We start from the raw sequence: 6,000 nt of genomic DNA, 5'->3' as shown, positions 1-6,000 counted from the left end.
TTGCAGTAATTTCCAAGTTTCAGGTCTGATACTGAGGTCTTTGATCCACTTTGTATTGCTATTTGTACTTGGTGACACACTTCTACTTTTCTACATACAGTGCCCAGTTTTCTCACCACCAATTATTGAAAAGGCTATCTTTTTCCACTGTATAACTTTGGCTTCCTTATCAAATATCAGATAACTGTAAGTATATGGTTTTTATTTCCAGGTCTTCTAGTCTGTTCCATTGATCCTCAGGTCTATTTTTGTGCCAATGTCAAGACTTTTTGTTATTATAGCTCTGTAATAGAGCTGAGATCTGGGTTTGTGATACCACCAGCATTGCTTTTTATTTTTTGGCCTAGAATTCAAGGTCTCTTATTGTTGCATATAAATTTTTGGATTGTTTTCTCCATCTTGGTAAAGAACTTTACTGGGATTTGGATGGAAATTGCTTTGAATTTGTAGAACATTTTTGAAGTATGACCTTTTTCACAATATTAATTCTACATAGCCATGAACATAAAAGATCTTTCCATTTCCCGATGTCATCTTTAACCTCTTGCTTCAAATTTTTAGTTTTTGTTCTAAAGGTCTTTTGCTTCCTTGGTCAGGTTTATTCCCAGATACTTTTCTTCAAGGCTATTGCAAATGGAATTATTTTCCTGAGTTCCCTCTCTGCTTTTACATTGTTCATACACAGAAAAACCCCACTTCTAACTGCTAGATTTCTGTCTTACTCCATTTTATGCTGCTGTAGCAGAATACTACAGTCGGGAAACTTATATTGAATGGAAATACAGTGGGTCACAGCTTTCTGGAGTCTGGGAAGTCCATGATTGAGGGCGACACCTGGTGAGAGCCTTCTTTGCAAGAGCCCTGCTCCTGTGACCACAATGTTCTCACCATAATGGCACCACTCCACATGCAAGGTTCACACCCCACATCACTTTCTAATGGCCTCACCTCTTGCACTGTGCATGCAGTACTCAACTTCCAGCCCAGGAACTTTGGGAGAACATACGGTATTCAAAGCATACTTAGCCATGTGACTGGGTTTGGCCGGTAGAAGTGAGTAGACTTAATGGTACTTTTCTAAGCTCTGCCCTAACCCACTCCACATCACACCTCAGCCTCTGTCTCTTTCTTCCTCTCTCCTGGCTGGGACATGAGGGACTGGAAAGATGTGAGCCATAAGATGGAAGGATCCTGGTTTCCCGGGTCAAATCTCAGACATCCATCCATTCTGAGTGAACTACAGCACATGTAGAAGATAAACTTCATCATGTTAAGTGGCTGGAGGACCAGAGTTCTTATTAGAACAGCCCTTGCTCCTCAGCCTGACTCATACAGAAGTAGGAGACTGTAAAGGGCTTCTTAAAATTCCAAAAATGACTGTCTTCATTTTATCAATCGAGGACCAGGAAGTGAGGACACAGATGAGCAGAGGAGAGCATTTCTAAGCCTGTTGTCGATGGTTTAGAGGACATACCAGAGACTGCCTTTGTCTCCTACGCATCTGTTTCTCTCCAGGAAGTATTTATTGTAGGCCCTCAGTCTCTGCTCTACCCCCCGGTGTCAGTATATTCATAAGAAGCTTGTCACTTCATTCCTAGGTCACTAAGCCATGAAGGGCCATGTCTGAATTTATATTTTACCAATAACTAAGTATATCTGAAGAAAATAAGAGATAAATTGAGGGAAAACTTGCCAATGATTGAGAAGATGAACAGGTAATCCAGAACTCTGAGGCCTTTCCCAGTAGGGAGACTCAGTTGTCTCTGGTTCCAAATGGTTAAAAATAGGATTTCGAAAGAGCTCCAAGGCAAAGTCCCAATTGGGAGTTGGGTAAAATGGCCTGAAGGAAAGGTCAGACCAAGAATGCCAGGCCTGGTGGCAGATACCTAACATCCAAAGACATGGGTGGCTGAGATGGGAAAAATGCAGTGTGTGGCCAGCCTGGACCGAAAAGTCTGCAGGATAAACAATTCCTCAAAAATGAAATCATGGTCCGCTTTGTAAACAAAGCTTGCAACGCCAAAGTTTGAATCATTGTTAACTATTTCATTCACTATAATAAATAAGAAGGCATAACTTAACTATCATAAAAGAAAAAAAAGAATGAAAAAAAAAGTCTGCAAGACCTCATCTCTGTGGAAGAAACTCAGTATGGTGGTACATAGCTGTCATCTCAGCTACAATGAGAAGCCTACAGCGGGAGTATTAATGTGCATGCTGCTGTGGGTCAGGCGGTGGAGCGGGGCCTTAAGCAAGACCTTATCTCAAAATAACCAGTGCAAAAGAAAGGCATTCCTGCATAGCAAGTGCAAAGCTCTGAGTTCAAACCCCAATACTAAACCCCCGCCCCCGCTTCCAAAAAATGAATATGGCCTTGCTGTTAAAGTCCTTTAGCTCCAAAGAAATACTTACCAATAAATTGAAAAGAAGTGACACAGAAGGCATGGGGAGGAGCAAAATGAGAGAGAGACAGAGAGACAGAGAGACAGAGAGAGAGAGAGAGCCACTGAGAATAGGGCTGGAGCTTGGCTACAGGGAGACAGTAGAGTTCACTAAATTCTAGGAGATGCCTTCCCAAAGAAACCAGAACTAAGTTCTAAGAGATGCCTTTCCAAAGAGACCAGAAATAAGCTCTAGGGGATGCCTTCCCAAAGAGACCAGACATTGGCACTTCCATTACCCAAGGTTTAAAACACATTTTGTTCTAGAAGAAAAAAAATGGGAGAGAAATTTTGAGATCTGAGCTTACTTAGAATTACTAAATACAGCACTGAAAGTAACAATCCTTAGAAGAAGAAAATTGGTGTTAGACTTTGTAACTTCTGCTTTTTCGAAAGACTCTGCTAAAAAAGAGTGAGAGGGGCTGGGAAGGTGGCTCAGTGGTAGAGCGCTTGCCTTGCATGCTCGAGGCCCTGGGTTCAATTCCTCCCCACCACATAAGCAAAAAAAGTCAGAAGTGGCGCTGTGGCTCAAGTGGTAGAGCACTAGCCTTGAGCTAAAGAGCTGAGGGATAGCGCCCAGGCCCAGAGTTCAAGATTCATGACTGACGAGAGAAAGAAAGAAAGAAAGAAAGAAAGAAAGAAAGAAAGAAAGAAAGAAAGAAAGAAAGAAAGAAAGAAAGAAAGAAAGAAAGAAAGAAAGAAAGGAAGGAAGGAAGGAAGAAAGAAAGAAAGAAAGAAAGAAAGAAAGAAAGAAAGAAAGAAAGAAAGAAAGAAAGAAAGAAAGAAAGAAAGAAAGAAAGAAAGGAAAGAATCTCTGCAAGTTATATGTCTGAGAAAGGATTTATACTCAACATACATAAAGAACATTCACAAATCAAAGTAAGGAAACAGATAAATGACAACAAGGATTTGATATCACTAAGCAAAACAGACAAGTGACAAAGAGGCACGTGGAAAGGTGCTTGGTGCCATTAGAACTGGCAAAATGACCATTACAGCAGCAATAAGACACTACTATAAGCCTACCACTGTGGCTGAACTCACAAAGACATCTCCGCCCTGGAAGCAAAAGTGACAGGAATTTTTTGGTAAGAAGGAAAATGGGCAATCACTTTGGAGAGCAGTGTGACAGATCCTCATAAACTCAAACATGTATTCAAACAGTAACTCTGCTTCTAGGTAGGAAGGTAGGAGAAATCAAAACATGTTCACTCAAAAATCTATACACTGCTATCAATAGCAGCTTTAGTTGTGTTTTCAGATTTAAAAAAAAAAGTAGAAACAATGCTAACATCCTTCAAGAGGTAATATCCACATAATAAAATACTGCTTGGTATTAAAAAGGAATAAATTATTTCATTTTTTCTTGAAACTGTCTTCAGATGATTCCCAAATACAATATACTGAGAAAACAAGTCCGATTCTGAAGAGCATCTTCTATATGCTTTTACAAAGATTAGAGGCTGACAGAGACTCAGAGTTGGGGGAAAGGTTGATTCAAAAAAAAATGAGAAAAAGAAAGTTTTAAAACATGGAAAAGGTTTATCATAAGCAATCAGTAACGTCAATAAAATAGTAGCATTAAAAATGCACATAAGCCAAGTGCTGGTGGCTCATTGCTATAATCCTGGAGACTCAGGAGGTTGAGATCTGAGAATCATGGTTTGAAGCCAGCCCAGGCAAGAAAATCTGTGAGACTCTTATCTCCAATTAACCACAAAAACAAAAAAAAACAGCAAAAAAAAAAAACCTCAGGGCAGTGTTCAGGCACTGAATTCAAGCCTCAGGACCATTGTGGGGGGAGGGGGGATGGGAGGGAGGGAGGCAGGGAGGGAGGGAGAGAGGAGAGAAAGGGGAGAGGGAGACAGAGGGGGAGAGGGAGGAGGAAGAGGGAGCAAGAGGGAGAGAGGGAAAGAGACAGACACTCTCAGAGGTTTGAACTCTTGAGCCCAGAAGTTGGTGACCAGCCTGGTCAACAGAGCAAGACATCTATCTTTTAAAAAGTCTTTGGGAGCTGGGAAGGTGGCTTAGTGGTAGAGCGCTTGCCTTGCATGCATGAGGCCCTGGGTTCGATTCCTCAGCAGCACGTAAGCTGAAAAAGCTGGAAGTGGGGCTGTGGCTTAAGTGGTAGAGCGCTAGCCTTGAGCTGAAGAGCTGAGGGACAGCGCCCAGGCCCAGAGTTCAGGCCCCACGACCGATTAACAACAACAACAACAACAACAACAACAACAATAATAATAATATAATGTCTTTGGATGCCTCTCTAGAGCGGGAGGCAGCCGTCGATTGTCCTGATGGTGGATGAAGGAGAGGGCACTCTGAGTGGCAAGTGCACAAGGGCAATGCGGGCATTCCCGCTCCTCTGTGACAGCGCTTCTTGCCTGAACCCGAGACCCCTCAAACAGGTGACGCTCTGTGGAGGGGGACCAGGCATTGTGCAGTGTTTGTCCGCATCCCTGGCTTTCCCTTCGAGGGGGCCGGCAGCGGCCATGTGTGTGCAGTTATGATCATCAAAGATGTGTCTAAGCATCGTCAAACATCTGCAGGGATAAAAATCCCCCAGGTTAAAAATTAACTTCCGCCCCTGACTTAGCTGAGGAAGGCACTGGTCTAGAGTCTCCTATCTGAAACCCTGGTGCCCAGCGGGGTATTAAACGGGAGACCTGTGGATTTTAGAACGGCAAATGCACACCCATGCTGGAGTCTGCTACAGTCCCCAGCCAGAGCCCAGACTCGACTGTTTGCCAAGACAAACCCCTCCGCTCAGGTCAGACCTGGCTGTCAGAGAGACCACTCCAGGTGCCTTTACACTTTCGATTTGCAGTCTCGGCCCAGACTGAGCAACTTGCCTGAGGAAAGACAGACACTGGCGGTCAACAAATCATGGCAGACATCTTGGCCAGAAGCATTTGGTGAGTTTGATGTCGCAGTGACCCCCTGTCCCAGCCGGCTTCCTTCTGAGCCTCCTGCTCTTGGTCATTCTTAACTCTTTTGTTTGTTTTGTTTTGCTTTATTTTTAATTGTATTTGTTTGTAAAGATGCTTTTGCAAAGGGGTTACAGTGACATGAGTAAGGTAATGAGGACCTTTTTGTGGAGCATTGTTACCCCTCCTTTGTTTTTCTCCCACTATCCCTTCCCTCCCCCACTTCCCCTACTCCTCCCCCGTCCCGGCTTTTTTCAGTGTACAATAATTCTTCCCACTCTGCCCATCCATAGATTTACAATCAGTGATGCTGAAGACCCAAGAGTTGGGGAAGGACAGACAGGAAGTTGATTATTCAGAGTCTCATGATTGGATCATTGGTGGGAGGGACCAAGGTACAGTCCGACCTTCCAACCCAGATGAGATGACTCAGCTTCCTCCCCCTTCCTCCTCTTGTGATCCCCCCCTACCCCCATGCTATCCTGATGGTGGGCACCCATTCTAAAACAAACGCCACAGGGTCACATCTGTTTACTCAAATATTTGTCCCCCAAATCTGAGCTGTGAAATCCATCAAACCTCACCAGCACGGAGGACATGGGTTTGCCTCCAGCGCGTGAGTCCTCTGCCGTGGT

This window comes from Dipodomys spectabilis, unplaced genomic scaffold (genome assembly GCF_019054845.1).
Source record: "Dipodomys spectabilis isolate Male_0828 unplaced genomic scaffold, ASM1905484v1 ptg000157l, whole genome shotgun sequence".
NCBI classification, from domain to species: Eukaryota; Metazoa; Chordata; class Mammalia; order Rodentia; family Heteromyidae; genus Dipodomys; species Dipodomys spectabilis.
Note: the sequence above shows the minus strand (reverse complement) of the source record.